A 15,139-nucleotide genomic window follows, 5' to 3' on the forward strand; every position below is an offset into this window, starting at 1 on the left:
GGAAAGCAGCCTGGGCCGCTGGGAAAGACAGAGAGCCCACGTACAAACTTGAGCTCAGCTGTGTAGACTTAGGATGTGGGGCGATTCATTTCCCAGCTGTGTTTCTTTATCGGTAAGGTGGAAGTAAGAATTGCTTTGGGGTGTTGTGAAAGCTCGCTGAGCGGGATACATACACCGCCACAGCACATAGCCCAACATCGTAGACTGGCGTGATTCTGGGAGAACTTTGTCGCGTGCAAACACGTTGCTGAGGCCTGAACTAACTGTGGGGCTGGAGGGAGACCCTTTGGGGCAGGGGTCAAAGAAAGCCTTTACTGAGGGCTCTCGTTTAGGCTGGCTGTCAACAAGGAGAGAGGCAAAGAAAATGGCCTTCTGTGCTTTGGGAATAGCATGTCCAAAGGCCCTGGGGTAGGAAAAAATTTCCTCTGTGCAAGACCACGGTGGTGATGAACTGAAAGTGGAAACATTCAGCGTGGCTAGAACTTGGTGGTGGGGTGGGAGGGGTGGTGTGGAAGGCGGGCTCCAGAGGAAGAGCCTTCCTCTGGGCCCCACAGAAATTCACAGACATTCTGTGCCAGAGGCCATGATTTCAGCAATCTGTAGTTGAACGTTTCCATGTAGAGATGAAGAAGACAGAACCGTCCGAGGAGTCCCACCAGTTAGTGAGACTCGGCTGTTGGACCTGTGCAGTGGGATGTAAATCCTTTGGGTCTGAGCTGTCTGTGCCCCTCCAGTCTCTCAGTCAGCTGGTGGGCAAGAGTAGAAGTCCCTGGATGGGGTAGGAACCTAAAATGGGGTTGGAACCTGTGACCCCAGAACGGGACTAGATGGCATGCCACGGACCAGCTGTGCTCAGGGAGCACCTCGGAGGCACGACTCTTCCCAGGGAAAGTCTCTCTCAAGGCAACCCAGGGATGGAGCTTTCGTTTACTTTGTGTTTTGTTGAGACAGGGTCTCTCTGTGTAGCTCTGGCCGACCTGAAACTCACTAGATACATCAGCCTGACCTTTGAACTTGCCGCCATCCTCCTGTTTCCACTCTGCCTCAGTTCTGGGATAACAGGCACGCGACAGCATGCCCGGTAGACTTTGCTATCTTATGTGACATGCTGTAACACTTGGCAGGAGTAGTGGGACTCTGGGTAGAGGTAGGAGATGCCAGCCACAGAAGCCGTTGGGTTCAGTCCCTTGTTTCATACACAGGAAGATGAAGGACAGCAAAAGGAAAAGCTGCCCAAGGTCACACAGCGATGAGCATGCACACAAAGGGACTTGTATGTTTCTTGGTGCCCTGAAACAACTGTCGTGGCATGTAGGGCACCTCCAAACACCATGCCCAAGGAGTTACCACCCCCACCCCACCCCCATTCCACAGATTGTACCAGGGAAAATGGTTTGGCAGGTAAGGAGCTTGATGGGCAAGCCTGGGGACCTGAGTGCAGTCCTCCAGACCCACCTGAAGGGACTGCACACATTGTCCTTGGGTCTACAGATGTGGGATGTGGCAAGCAGGCACCTCCCCCACACCACACAAATAAATAAACAGAGGTAACGCCAGACAACGTATAACAGAATGAGTCAAGAAAGATAAGAGACTAAGAAGCATAAAACACACTGAAGCATGGATTTTCCTTTAAGCAAACATTTCGTCTCAGATACAGTTCGATGTCTTTGTATCTCAACCGTCAAAGCCCCCTGCTGGTTTCTTCTTCTGGTCTTCTTGAGTTGTGGGCTCTGCTCACATCAGACCCTGGGGAGATGGCTCGGTGGATGAGGGGCTTGCTGTGCAGACACAAGGACCTGAGCTCCACCTCTAGTACTCATGTAAAAAGCTGGGCCCGGCCACGGCCTTGTGCCTGTAACATCAGTGCCATGGCGGGTGAAGACAAGGGGGTCACTGGACATACTGGCCTCCAGCCTGGCTCCAGGTTCTCTGAGAGCCCCTGTCTCAAGTGAATGAAGGGGACGGTGATGGAGCAGGACATCCAGTGTCCTCCTCTGGTCTCTGTGTGCACACATCACACATGTATGCATGTGTGAACCTTGAACCTTGGCTTAACATGTAGCAAGAGCTCTGCTAGCATCTGGAGCACCCAGAAAGGCAAGTGCCCCTTCCCTTTCCACTGTCCTGCTAAGCTGAAATGCCCAGCCTTTCTCTCCAACTGTCAGCCCAATGAGTGAGCCTTTCTTCCTCTGGTTGGGACAAAGAGTGTCACCCAAGAAAACTCAGTTTCCCCCTCTCTGTCTCCTCGGCCAAACTTCTCCTCAGCGGAGGTTGAAGCTCCCTCGTGCTGGTGTACAGGTGGAGAAAGGCTGGGGCCTGGTTCTTGGCTGCTGCATCCATGGAACTGCATGTCTCTCCTCCTGGAGTTCTTTCTTCCTATGTAAGAAATGCTTTCCAGTCTCTTCCAGTCTGGTTCATTCAGACACTGGCTCAAACCCTTAATAGAGATTTATTTCTGAAGGCTTAGTGTCCAGAACATGGTGCTAAGACATGGTAGAGGTCTTCTTATGACATCATATTGCATCACAGGATAGCTTGGGTCTCTCTTCCTTATAAATCCACTCATACTATCATGGGGGCTCCAGCTTCATGATCTCATCCAACCCCAATGACCCCCTCCTAAAGACTCCACTTCACAATGCTATGAATGTATACATTTGAAGATTAAGTTCCCAGTATGAATTTTCCAAAGCCGTATTCAAACCATTTGTTCATCCCCTTGGTTAACATAGAGTGAGGCTGGAAAGTGGCTGTGACTTGGCCATGGGAGCTGAAGGGCACAGGGCTATGCTATAGACCAGATCTATGAACTTCCTGCTTTGGATCCTTGGAAACAATAAGTAAAAATTGTTCCTGAAACATCCATCTCGTTGTATCCAACAACTGAACCATCACTCGCCATGCTGAGTCATGGTTGTCCGAGCCAGTGCTGCCTGATGGACCCCAGTGGAGCGAAGGTCCCCTCTCTGACTCATTAGCCCTGGTCTGCCATTCCCAGCAAAACAGTGGGATCATAGACGAGCGGCACATAGGTCTTCCATGGAGAATCTTAACTCCCTGAGTGCCCATGGCATCCTATCTTCGTCTCTACTAAAGAAAGAGGTGTAACGTTCTGTTGGCCCCTCTGGACACCTCTTTATGCATCACTGGAATGGAGCAGCACAGCCAAGGGATTTGTGTCCCCAGGATGGCCTCTCGCCAACTCCTCTCCTGTTCTCTTGTTGAGGTCATGTCATGACGATTCTGCTTGGTGTCTACACACAGGATCCGCTGGCCCTGAAACTCCAGCTCTCCACCCTTCTAGCTCCAAATACCTCACTGTCTAAAGCCACAAGGAAGTAAATCTCTGTGCTGGTAAACAGAACGTGTAGCAATTTGACAGAGCTCTCCTGTGTCCCCTGCCTCAGGGTAGCCCTTTCAGCTCTGGTTACTCTTGACAACTGAGAAGAGGAGAGAGACTTAGAGAGAAAAATCAAAGAAAAGCAAGCTAAATTTATCTTGCTGATCAATGCAGATAAAATGGTCTTTGGCCATTTCGGTGTGTTTCTGTGTCAGACACTGGGATGCAGTCCCACTGGCCTAGGCTTCCCGATCCAGCTCAGGAGTCAAGGAGGATGCTGGGAGAAGATGCGGAGGGCAGCAAGTTCAGAAACCTGAGCAGCAACTGCAACTGGATCTTCATTCCTTCCTTTGGCGGGGGAGGTAGTTATTAATCACCTCCTGTATGCCTGGCATGGTGTCAGAGCTGGGGACAGATACATCAGGAATCAGAACACACTCACGTCGCATTCCTTCATGAAGCCGGAGGGTCATGTAAATGAATGATGAAGCAAACATTTAATTTTCTCTCTTAGGGAGTGATAGGAGCCTGAAAGAGAGCAATGAAGCCAGGAAGAAAGATGGAAAAGGCAGAAGAACTCCCCATAGCTTTTAGTGGGGTGGCGAGGGAAGCTCGTGAGGTCACCAGGTCACCTTGGTGACAAGAAGTGCAAGAGAGAGAACTTCAGTAAACGTGGGAAAATGTGTTGCGGAATTCAGGAGGACCCAGGGCTGAGGACCGAGGGCAAGGGGGCTTCCTGTGTTTGAAATGCAATTGGGCCCCTAACAGCAAAGGCCAGAAAGAATGGGGTCACCTCTGTCTATGTCCCTAGCACCCCGGGGTCCTCATGGGGCAGGTGGGAAGCTGTGCTCACACAGCTCAGCTCTGCGGCAGAAGCCCACATAGAGAAGACAAGGAGTAGCGCTAGCGAGGTCCATTGGACTGGCCACCGGGAGGGGTGCCAGGCAGACTCTCAGCTCTCCTTTGGGCATCAGCCATGGGAGTGAGGGCAGCAGGGATTCCCAAAGTGTCTCTGCACTCTGGCCTTCTCTGCTGCTAAAGAGGAGGAAGTGGGGAAAGTCTTCAAGTCGTGCTACTCAACCGTGAGGCCAGATGCACACATCAGAAGCAGGACTTCCGAGCCTTGTGGCACAGTCCAGGAGAGCGGCCGCAGAGTGAGCTTCTGCGGAGTCATTCCACCCCGAAGATTCCAAGGAAGGATCGCAGTGCCCTGGGGCAAGGACTTCCCGCTGCCAAGCGCTCTGAGCTGGCCCTTACTTGTCCCCTGGGTGGTCTGGAGACTGTCACCTAGAAGAAAGGTGCTGTCCCCTGTGAGCACCAAGCGCTGACCTTGCTTAGCACCCGTCCTCAGGGAGCTGCGTCCCTCAGGGGGTCGTTCCGTCACTCTCTCTCAGTGGTCCTTTGCAAACTGCAGCCAACCTCTTCTATCCCCCTTCTACTCTTGATACCAAAGAAGCACCCAGTACAATAGCTGATACTGATCCTGTGCCATCAAAGGCATACCTAGTTTTTCCAGGGCTTCTGGTGTCAAGGACTTAGGTCCCGGGGGGGGGGGGGGGGAGGTTCCCAACACTCAGCCTCTCTCTAAGCTGTGTTCCTGCCTTTCTGTATCAGGAATAATGTTCTCTGCAGTCACTCACAGAGGATGCCAACGGGATAAAGACTTCCCAGTACTGGGCTCAGGGTACTGTGATGGGCAAAGCAGAGAGGTCTGTGTTCTCTGAGGGCTCATGTTCTAGTGGATACAGGCAAAAATAAATAGGTACATGAATATAACTTTGAGAACATATGGAAGATATATATGTGTGTGTATATATATATATATATGAAGACAACATATGCTTATACTCTTTATAAGCATTCTATATATATTTGATTCATATACTTATGCATGCTAAATATATATGTGTGTGTATGTATGTAGAAATAGTATATCTATGTACGCACAGTTATATAAAAGGAAAGATTCATTATTCATTGTATATTCAAGGTCTGTATTTTTACCCTTGGCTTACAGAAGAGAAATTAAGTCTTAAGTAGCTTCATTGCCCGAGGCTATAGGCTTTACCCAAGCTAGATGTCTGTGGCAGAGCCCATGTTCCTTCCAGGATATCTCTCAGATTCCATTCAAACGCCATCATGTTTGGGAGGGACAGGGGTGGGAGGGGTTGGGGGTGGTCTAGTTCTTTGCTCAGTGAGAAGGGGTTTGCTAGATTCCTCAGGGAGGGCAGATGAAGGGGGCCTTCTTCATGTGTTCCAGCCAAGCAGATCCAGGCCCCCACAAGCCCTGACCATGCAGCTGAGTAGCTGACATTTGTTTTAGAGTCTCGGAGGCTTGCCTTTATTCAGCTGGCTGTGGAGATGGTATTTTGATATTTCTGACAATGTCTTAGGAGGGGGTGTCCAGGGAAACAGAAGGTGCATCTAGCTCTTGTGCTGGGTGCTTTAAATGCTGTTATTTGACCTTCAAACTCTTTGAGGGGAGAGCCGCTCCCTCCCTGGGGTGCACCATGTTCCCGGGGTGGCCCTCTGGGCAACTCAATGAGCCCCGATGCCCAGAAGAGCTCCATGGGTGTTTCCCACCTCCTCTGGCTTTGTTGGCCATAGCGGAAACACAATGGAGGGTCTGTGGCTAAGACAGGGTGATGGCTCCTCTCTAGGAACTTCATTAGTAGTTTGCCTGTTTGCTGTGACCAAATGCCTGACGAAGGCAGCTTGAGGAAGGAAGGCTTGGCTCTGGCTCACAGTCTGAGGGTCGAGTCCATCACGGTGGGGTGCCATGGTTGCAGGGGTGTTAATCACTGCATCTGCTGTCAGGAGGTAGAGAGAGATGAATACTGACGATCAACCTATTTTCTCCTTTTGATTCCATCTGGGACCTCAGCCTGTAACACGGTGCTGCTCACTGAGGATGGGCCTTCCCACTTTAATTAACCCCGTCTAGAAACTCTCTCACAGACATGCACAGTGACCTGCTTCATGGTGATTTTCCAGTCTCCTCAAATATTGATAACCAATATTACTATCAGAGAAAAAAGAAGGAAAGAAAGAAAAATCACTGGGCATGGTGGCACACACACATCAGGAGAATCTGCACTATTTATCAGAGCCAAGAGACAGTTTGTAGGGCCCTGGCCTGTGTCCACACTCATGGACCTCCCTCTTTCAGAGTGACCACCCATCTCTGGTGCCAGGTGCTATTTGTTTGACTTTCATAGAACACGGAAGGATGTGGGAAAGTCCTATATCAGATCTCAAACTCAGTGTGATTAGATCTAGGGGCAGATGATTCTTCGTCAGGGGCTGCCTTGTTCACTGCGGGGTATTTGGAAGCCTCTTTAGTCTCCACCTACCAGGTGGCAGCAATACCGGTATCCTGAGTTACAAGAACCAAAAATATCCCCCAGACACTACCTAACACCCAGTATGGGGCAAAATCACCCCACTGGGGATAACTGTCTGGCTATTAGAGGGTGATGATAAACATTGGCCGAGTATGGTTTGCCACCGGGGTCGGTCTGCCTCCTAATGTTGAACCTATAGCTGTCACGATTCATGTAAAATGGGCCTGCACTAAGATGAATCTGATCACCTGGTGGTACCTGATCAGAGGGAGGCAGGCCAGCGCGACAGAGGGGAATGTGTCAGGGAAAGCTGAAAGAAAGTCATGAAGATGCCACACCGCTGAATTTGAAGACAGAGAAAGGGGCCACCAGCCAAGGGATGTGGGCAGCTCCAGAAGTTGAGAGGCAAGGAAGCAGATTCTCCCTGGCGCCTCCAGCTGGCACTCAGCCCTGCCAACGCTTCAGAAATCAGACCCTGACCTCCAGCACTGTGCAGAGATAAATGTGCTTGTTTTCTGCCAGGACACACGTGGTCCTTTGTTCCATTAGTCACAGGAAACTGAAGTAAACTAAAATTGTGGGGAAGGTACATTTTAATGAGCAATTAAGACCACTGGGCCCACTAGTCTCCGAGAATTCCAGGTGTCCACCTTGGCTAGGGAATCAGTGGCTTTGTTATCAGAACTTACATTTTTGGCTTAGCTTATGAAACAGCGTGTGTAAGGCGTTTGCTCAAGAATCATGTTGGGCACTATTCTGCTGGCACAGAACCTGTAGGAGTAGGTAAGACAGCTTTTCTCCACTCAAAAGTAAAAGTCGAGGTTAGTGGGATGGCCCAGCAAGTCACGTTTGAGCTCCAGCACCTATATTAAAAAACAAAAGCCAGGCACAGCAGTCCATGCCTGAAATTGCAGCACTGGGGAGGCAGAAATGGGAAGATCCCTGGAGCTCACTGGCCAGTCAGTCTGGCTGAGTAAGGAGCTCCAGGTTCAGTGAGAGATCCTGTGTTAAAACTAAGGTGGAGAGGGGGTGGGGAGTGGGGGGAAATTAAAAAATAAAATAAAAACGAAGGTGGAGAGTGGTTAAAAAAGATGCTCAGTGTCAACTCGGAACCTCCACATGCATATATACACCCATGCATGTGCATCCATATATGTGTACAGGCACACATGACCATGTACACACACACACACACACACACACACACACACACACACACGCACGCACGCACGCACGCACGCACGCACGCACGCACGCACGCACGCACGCGCACACGGAGATCAAAAACCAGTTCTGTCCAAAGGGAAGTCATAGTTCAGGGATGGAGTGGGCTGAACAGTCTGCAGAAAGTGGTTTTGAAGTAGAAGCAGTGGAGGGGCAATGTTTGGGATGCTGTGGCAGGGCCAGACGTGATTTTCCATTGTGCATCCCAGTGGGTGTCCAAGGAGGAGGCAATGCCCATGCTGAACTCTTAGAATGAGTAGGAGGTGGGCAAGCAAAGAAAGCAGGAAAAAAAAATCTATCTAGGCTGAGGCAACAGCAAGACGTCAAGACAGAATGGCACATACATGCAGCTTATGTGTCTGTTTGCATGCACTCATGTGCATCCAGCTTTTCTCTGTGCTGGGTGTTAGCCAAGCCCTGTCATGGCCATTTTCCTTCCTCTCTCAATCATCATGGACTTCTCACAGTTGAAAGGGTGGGCATGAGCCCAGCATCTCTTTGAGGGAAGGGGCAGCTCTTGGCTGGCTCTGGGGCTCATGTCAAAAGCATGCTGCCTTCCTGCCTCAGAGAGCAGTTTGGCTCACCAAGTCCCGAGCCTGGCCCTATGGGGAAGAAAACTACTGGATGTTTTTTGGATTGTAGCCCAAGGCAATTGGGATTTAGGAGTTAGGCGTCTCAGGCTTGCACCTTCCTACCCAATAGCTTACTAGGTTAGTTGTCTGACCAACTGATAGTTTAACTGATAGTTAAAAACTGATAGTTTTTTTTAAAAAAAGATTTATTTGTTTATTATGTATACAGTGTTCTGTCTGCATATACACCTGCAGGCCAGAAGAGGGCACCAGATCTCACTATGGATGGTTGTGAGCCACCATGTGGTTGCTGGGAATTGAACTCAGGACCTCTGGAAGAACAGCCAGTGCTCTTAGCTGCTGAGCCATCTCTCCAGCCCGATAGTTTAACTATCTTAAGGAATATAATTCATGATGATCCAAGCATGGCGAGGCAGCGGCACATCAGGAGACAAATGCAACTGAAGACTGTGAGTGGGGCTGGGGAGATGGCTCAGTTGGTAGCATGCTTCTTCTGCAAGCTTGAGGACTTGAGTTTACCTGGCACTCATGTAAAAAGTCGCACATGGTGGTTCATTCCCAGCATTGGGGAAACAGATGAGAGGACCCCCAGGGTTTGCTCATCAGCCAGCCTCACCAATTGGTATGCTCTAGGTTGAGTGAGAGACGCAACAACAACAACAACAACAACAACAATAATAATAAGTGATGGAGGAAGACACCTGAAAGCAACCTCTGTCCACACACATATGTACCCACACACATGTACATTTGTGAACACATATACGCACACAAAAAGAAAGAGTTTGTAATTCCCAGATCCAGAAAGAGAAGCTCATGGTGCCCTGGGGTGTAGTACAGGGAGCCTTGTGGCAAACAGGAGGCAGAGATTGAGGGAGGCAGGAAGGGAGAAGATTGCCAAGGGCTCTTACTGTGGCTTCCACAGGAACAGCAGGCAGGTAAGTAGGCAGAGCAGTTCAGGGATGGCTGGTGTGAATCATGTGCACTCCTCTAGTCAGAGGGCGATGTTCTGTTTGTCCCTGCCTTGGGGTGATAAGGGCAGCTGGCAGGTGGACCAGAGGGTGACCATTTCTAAAAGAGGTGGTCTTTTATGCTGAGACTGGAAAGCATTGCTCTCAGGCAAAGCCTGCTGTCCTTAGGAATTACCTGACTTCTCCAGGGGCAGTAAGACCACAAATCTCAAAGCGTCAGAACAAAGGCCTGCTGAGCCCAGAAACCATGCTCTCTGAGCATGAGGTCTGTGAAATGGAGACACTAATAGGCAGTTAGAGATTATTATTCCAAATGAGTGAAATAACTCAGGGTTTGGCATAGCACCTGATGCTTTGGAAGCCTTCAGTACAGGTGGTACCCTTTCTCTTTCTCCTGTTTCCAAGCAATTCTTCCTGAAATACAGAGACACAGGTTGGGGCTTCCCCAGGAGCACCCCTTCCCACAGTTAACAAGTAGGAGATTGTGAAGGCTGAGTGGATCAAGCTCCTTCCTTGGGGGTACATGTTGCAGAATCTGAAGATAGCTGGGGACCCTTGCATGTAAAAAAAAAAAAACAACCCAGGCAGATTTTGTGCATAAATTCTAGAGAAATTCCTCAAAGTCGGCCCTGCTCTTGGGAGCTAACCTTTACTCACAAGCAAAGCAGCAGAGGAGATTTAGCATTTGTGTATGACATGGCGGCGAATAAATGGGGAAGGAGGAAGACATGGGGGGTGAAGGTTGTTTTGAATGTGGTGTTTGGGGGCCTAAGAAGCTGATCTCTGAGTAAAGGTCTCAGTGAGGTGACATATGGCTGCAAAGTGTGAAGACCTCAAGCAGAGACAATGCCCTGGGGTGCAGTGGTCCTGGAGGGATTGGCACGGCTGGACTCCGGAGTGGACAAAGGGGCTTATGGAGACCTCCATACCACCAGAACCTATATCTGAGCCTTCTGGAGATGGACTCCTGGGAGGTGCATGCGGGGAGCTGGCAGGTGCATGTGTAATTCTGAGGCAGTCTAGGTTGAGTGGAACCTTGAAGGCCATCTAAGAACCACAGCTGGACTGGAGGGATGTGGCCCGTCAGTCATAGCAGGCTAACCATGCAGAGGTTTGGAAGCCTGGGCAAGTCTATAGCTTCAAGGTCCTATGATTCATTTCTCCTTGCTGCCTGCGGGCTGTGGGTCTCCAGGGAGCAGCTACTGGCTATTCTGGAGTGTTTGTGGGGACAATTGCCATGTGGGCCACAAGCTTACTTCCTGCTCCGCACCAGGGCAGTGAGTGAGCCATGAAGCTCACTGCTGGGAACTTGTCATAGCTAAACACAAAGCATTTAACAGTCTCTGGCCTGATCTCTGCCATGCACCAAGTGGCCGAGCTCTGAGTGAGAAGAAACCTTGGATATTCCCAGGTCTAGCTAGGCAGTTTCCTGGGGCCTTGAGACTCTCCTGTGAGCTTGTATTGCCCAGGGAAACACTGATGTTTGGGTTGACCTCAGGGATGGAAATCTTCCCAGGGAGGATGAACCTGCACTTCCTGAGGGTAAGAGAGACACTGTAGCCTCAGATTAATCATCTGGTAGGACAGTGGCTACAACGGATTCTGTGAGGGTCACTATTTTCACACAGTGATCTGGGTATTAGTCTCCTGAGGGAGGCTGAAAGGGCTTTAAGAGCCTCCCATTGGTTCCCACAGAGCCTACATTACATTCTCTTCTACTCCAGCAAGATTCAAATCCCCGCGCCTACTTTTCCACCATTCACCCAGCCCCTCACAAAGACCAGCAGTGTCTAAGAGCTTTATAGCATGGGCCACTTTCAAGGTCCAATCTTGTGTCTAGTTTCCTGCTAGGTGCATGATTTGGAACATTTTCTTAAATGTCCTTTTTTTTTTTTTTAAAATGAAGCTGGGCGGTGGTGGTGCATGTCTTTAATCCTGGCACTCAGAGAGGCAGAGGCAGGCAGATCTCAGTGAGTTCGAGGCCAGCCTGGTCTACAGAGTGAGTTCCAGGACAGTCAGAGCTACACAGAGAAACCCTGTCTCAAAAAAACAAACCAAAAAAAAATTAATTAAGGGGCTAGAGAGATTTCTCAGTGGTTAAAGTACTTGCTACTCTTGGAGAGAACCTGGGTTGGGTTCCCAGCACCCATACTACCTGTAACTGTATTACAGGGGTTCTGGTGCCCTCTTCTGGCCTCCCTAGGTGTCTGTACACACATGGTACACATACAGACAAGCATGCACACACACACACACACACACACTAAATTTTAAAAAATTAAATAGAAAACTACATTAGTTTAGCAGGGCCACCATCACAGAGTGCCACAGGCTGAATAGCATAGCAAAAATGACCTCCTCATGGTTCAAGAGACTGGAATTCTGGATCAAGATGTCAATGGGCGGCTTCTCTTGAGGTTTCTCTCCTTAGATTCCAGGTCCTTTGCCAGGTCCTCATGTGGTCCTTCTCTGTGTTTTTGTGTCCCCAGGGTCTCTTTGTGGCCTCCTCTTCTTATGAGGATGCTAGTCATGCTGAATTAGGGTTACCCTTATCATCTCGGTTTGCTTTAACCTGCTCTGTAATGACCCATCTCAGTTGAGCTGGATGGGGTGGCAAATGTCTGGAATCCCAGCACTCAAGAGGCTGAAATAGGAGGATTGTGAGTTTGAGGCCAACCCGGGTGACAAGATGAGGCACTGTGTGAGAAGCAAGAACAAAAACCCATCTCCACTTTCCTAGGTACGAGGGGTAAAGACTTCAGCACAGAGATCTAGGGAGGACCCAATTCAGCCCATTACCAGTACAGCCTCCACATGGTCCTCCTAAAAAGGTTAGGAATTAAATGTTGGTCTTCAGAGGGTCGTGCCCATGTTTTCCTGGACAGCTGGGCATTGACCATGAGTATTATAACACAGGGGAAGCCCATCTTCTGTCCTGGTTTTTTATCCATATCTGTATTCTCCTACATCATCTGGCTGCCCTCAGCTAATGGCTTGCCATCAGTTGAACTAATGGTTCCACGGATTTGAGAGGCCACAAGCTTTATTCAAAGAAAAGATGTGGGTGTGGCCTGTACAAGCCATGAACATTTACTCCATCAATTGACAGGGATGTGTCCAGTGTTGCAACTGAGTCTGGATGAGTTCCTTGGGGATGGGTTGAAAATAGGTCTATCTGATACCTGTGCCATTGGCTCTTAAGCCCATGGGGGATAAAGGTCACTCTCTGGTGAACATCCAGGGAGAAACCTATTTCCTGCATGGAGTCTTATGAGCCCAGATTTTCTCAGCTCTTCAGTGAGATGGACTAAGGCTACCACCAACTTTGGATGAAAGAGATGAGATGGAGCCTTGAATATAGTTGGGGCCTTATGGTGATGTGGGGAACTAAAAGTAGTGGGAGTGAGGGTTTGGACATCTCCAGGCCACCCTCCTCCTTCCTCGATCCCTGCTCTGTGTGGCTATGAGGCCAGCTTCACACCCCTTACCTGCCTGCCACACCCACTCCCAGGCTCTAGCATGCCTTTTGATTTAGGGGCCTCTTTATACTCCCAAAGACAAAGCCTGTCATTCCAAGCCCCAAGGAGTCCATGGCCAGGAAGCAGAACAGGTTCTGCCACTGAAGCAGGCCAATGACCTTCATTACAAATGACCTTGGGAGCTTTAAACACTCCAGCTGTCAGAAGGACAAGATGGAGAAGAGACAGCATCAGCAAGCAGCACTGGGTAGCAGGATGAATGCTATCCTATATTGCATGGCCACTGGTCCTCAGGGTCATCGTGGGCAAGGTTTGCTGGGGGATGAGCAGATTGGGAAGCAAGTATGAGGAACTCCTCTTCCACAAGCCACGTGGCAGGTCCAGACTTTACCAAGTGAGAGATAACTGAGGTCCTGAGATGAGACCATGGTGCTCTTCCTACTTCAACCTAGCAGCCAGGACACAACCTGTCTCCAAACGTTTAGATCACAAACCATGTGTGGTCTCTGGGATGCAGACCAGATGCCTTGTGTGTAGGACAAGTAGGCAAGGCATTCAAGTATCCGTTGTAGAACTTTCCAGAGAAGTTGGATGAACACCCACCATCACTGCTCTCAAGATATTTTTTTTGATTGGTTTCCAGGGAGAAGTTGGGTTCATGCCTCATCCCTCCTGTTTGTTTTGTATCGTCATTGACATGAGCAGCGGCATATGCTCCTGGTGGCACTCAGACATCCAGATGTTCAATGCTTTCTGTGTGCTGCCCACATGCTGGGGTTGCTATGGCTCCTGGCATACTATTTTACTGTCTGAGACCCAGAGAGGAGGCAAGGAGGGAGATTTGTGAGGTGGGCAGGATCATAATTCTGGACCCAGCAAGCAGAAGGACTTTGGTTCCTCCTTGAAATTTGGATCGTTGTGAGATAGTGTACAGGGACCCAAGTGAAAGGGTTGAGGCATCTTTCTTGGTCCCTTGAGTGCCTGGATCTGACGTTAACACTAATGGGTAGTGCAGCACTGATTTCTGCTTGGAAGACAGTAATAGCAGAGTCATGCTTGTGAGATTAGACAGTTTGTTAAGGAGACCATCAATGAGATGATAGCCGGGCCTCAAGTTGCATTTAGTTCTGAATTTTAGGAAGGACCATACAAGGAGGTGCTAGATGCTCACTTGGGCTAGGCATGAGGAATTTGGGGATGATGGAGGAATCCTGTGTGAGGGGACATTATGCAACCATGCTTGGTGGATGACTCCTTGTTCACGGGTGGATTGGATCATAACCAGTGGCTACCATTGCCATTTCATTTGATTTGTTCACAAACATCAATTCAGCAACGTTAGAACATTGCTGAGAAATTTGAGTGCTTTCAGGGGTCAGAGACATCCAAGCTCCCAGAGTCTTTGATGTTGGAGGATTTGTTGGAGGAAGAACCACAGAGGCCCTGGAAAACATCACCAAACCCATGGAAGGAGTACTTCCAAAGCAGGAGGTCGCTTCTAACCTGGGAGACCAGAGGAGGGAGGACCACATGGCAAGGGAAAACCTCCAGAGGACCTGGGCAAGGGCAGCTGAGAAAGCAAGAAGAATGCGAACAGAGGCCAATAGAGTGACACAGGTGGCCAGCTGAGGGGTGAGGGCATCCCACAATGGGTTTAGATGGCTGATTAAGGAGAAGGCCAAGTGGATGGAGGTTTGGAAAAGGGCATTGAGGACCTTGAGCAAGCCCAAACCCAGTCCTGTCACAGAAAGAATGATCGAGGGAGGAGCTTGAGCTAGGGCGGTTGTCAGTAAGCTTTCACAAACCCAACACCACTTCTGTAGGTTCTCGGGACACCTGCACTGGCCATGCATCCACATGCAACAAGGACCCTTCAGGTGGAGAGTGAGTGGGTCCACTCGTCACAGATGTTGCCCCATTTCCCAACTCCAGGCCAAGCAGGGCCTCTCCACTCTGCTCCTGAGCCGCAAGATTCTCAAGGTGCAAACAGGGTTGTTGAAACCGACTTCAGACCTGCCCACGGTTGTCAGTGTAGGAAGCAGCTGGGACTCTGGTCCAGTGCCTGATTTTCTCTCTCCTTCCTCCTCTAGACTGTGTGTGGGGGCGTCTCCTCAGCCAGGAGTTCCGCTGTGTCCGCAGTAGCTATGCGAGGTTTTAACTGTGTGGGTTTGTGTCTTTTTGGCAG

General features: G+C 49.7%; 1 protein-coding gene across 1 annotated transcript in view; it reads left to right on the top strand.

Annotated features, from left to right (window-relative positions):
- Xkr6 (XK related 6) overlaps positions 1-15,139 on the top strand; it is a 256,506-nt gene that overhangs the window by 205,645 nt on the left and 35,722 nt on the right. The gene's annotated exons all lie outside the window — the stretch shown is intronic.

Source organism: Peromyscus maniculatus, chromosome 9 (assembly GCF_049852395.1).
Source record: "Peromyscus maniculatus bairdii isolate BWxNUB_F1_BW_parent chromosome 9, HU_Pman_BW_mat_3.1, whole genome shotgun sequence".
In the NCBI taxonomy this organism is placed as follows: Eukaryota; Metazoa; Chordata; class Mammalia; order Rodentia; family Cricetidae; genus Peromyscus; species Peromyscus maniculatus.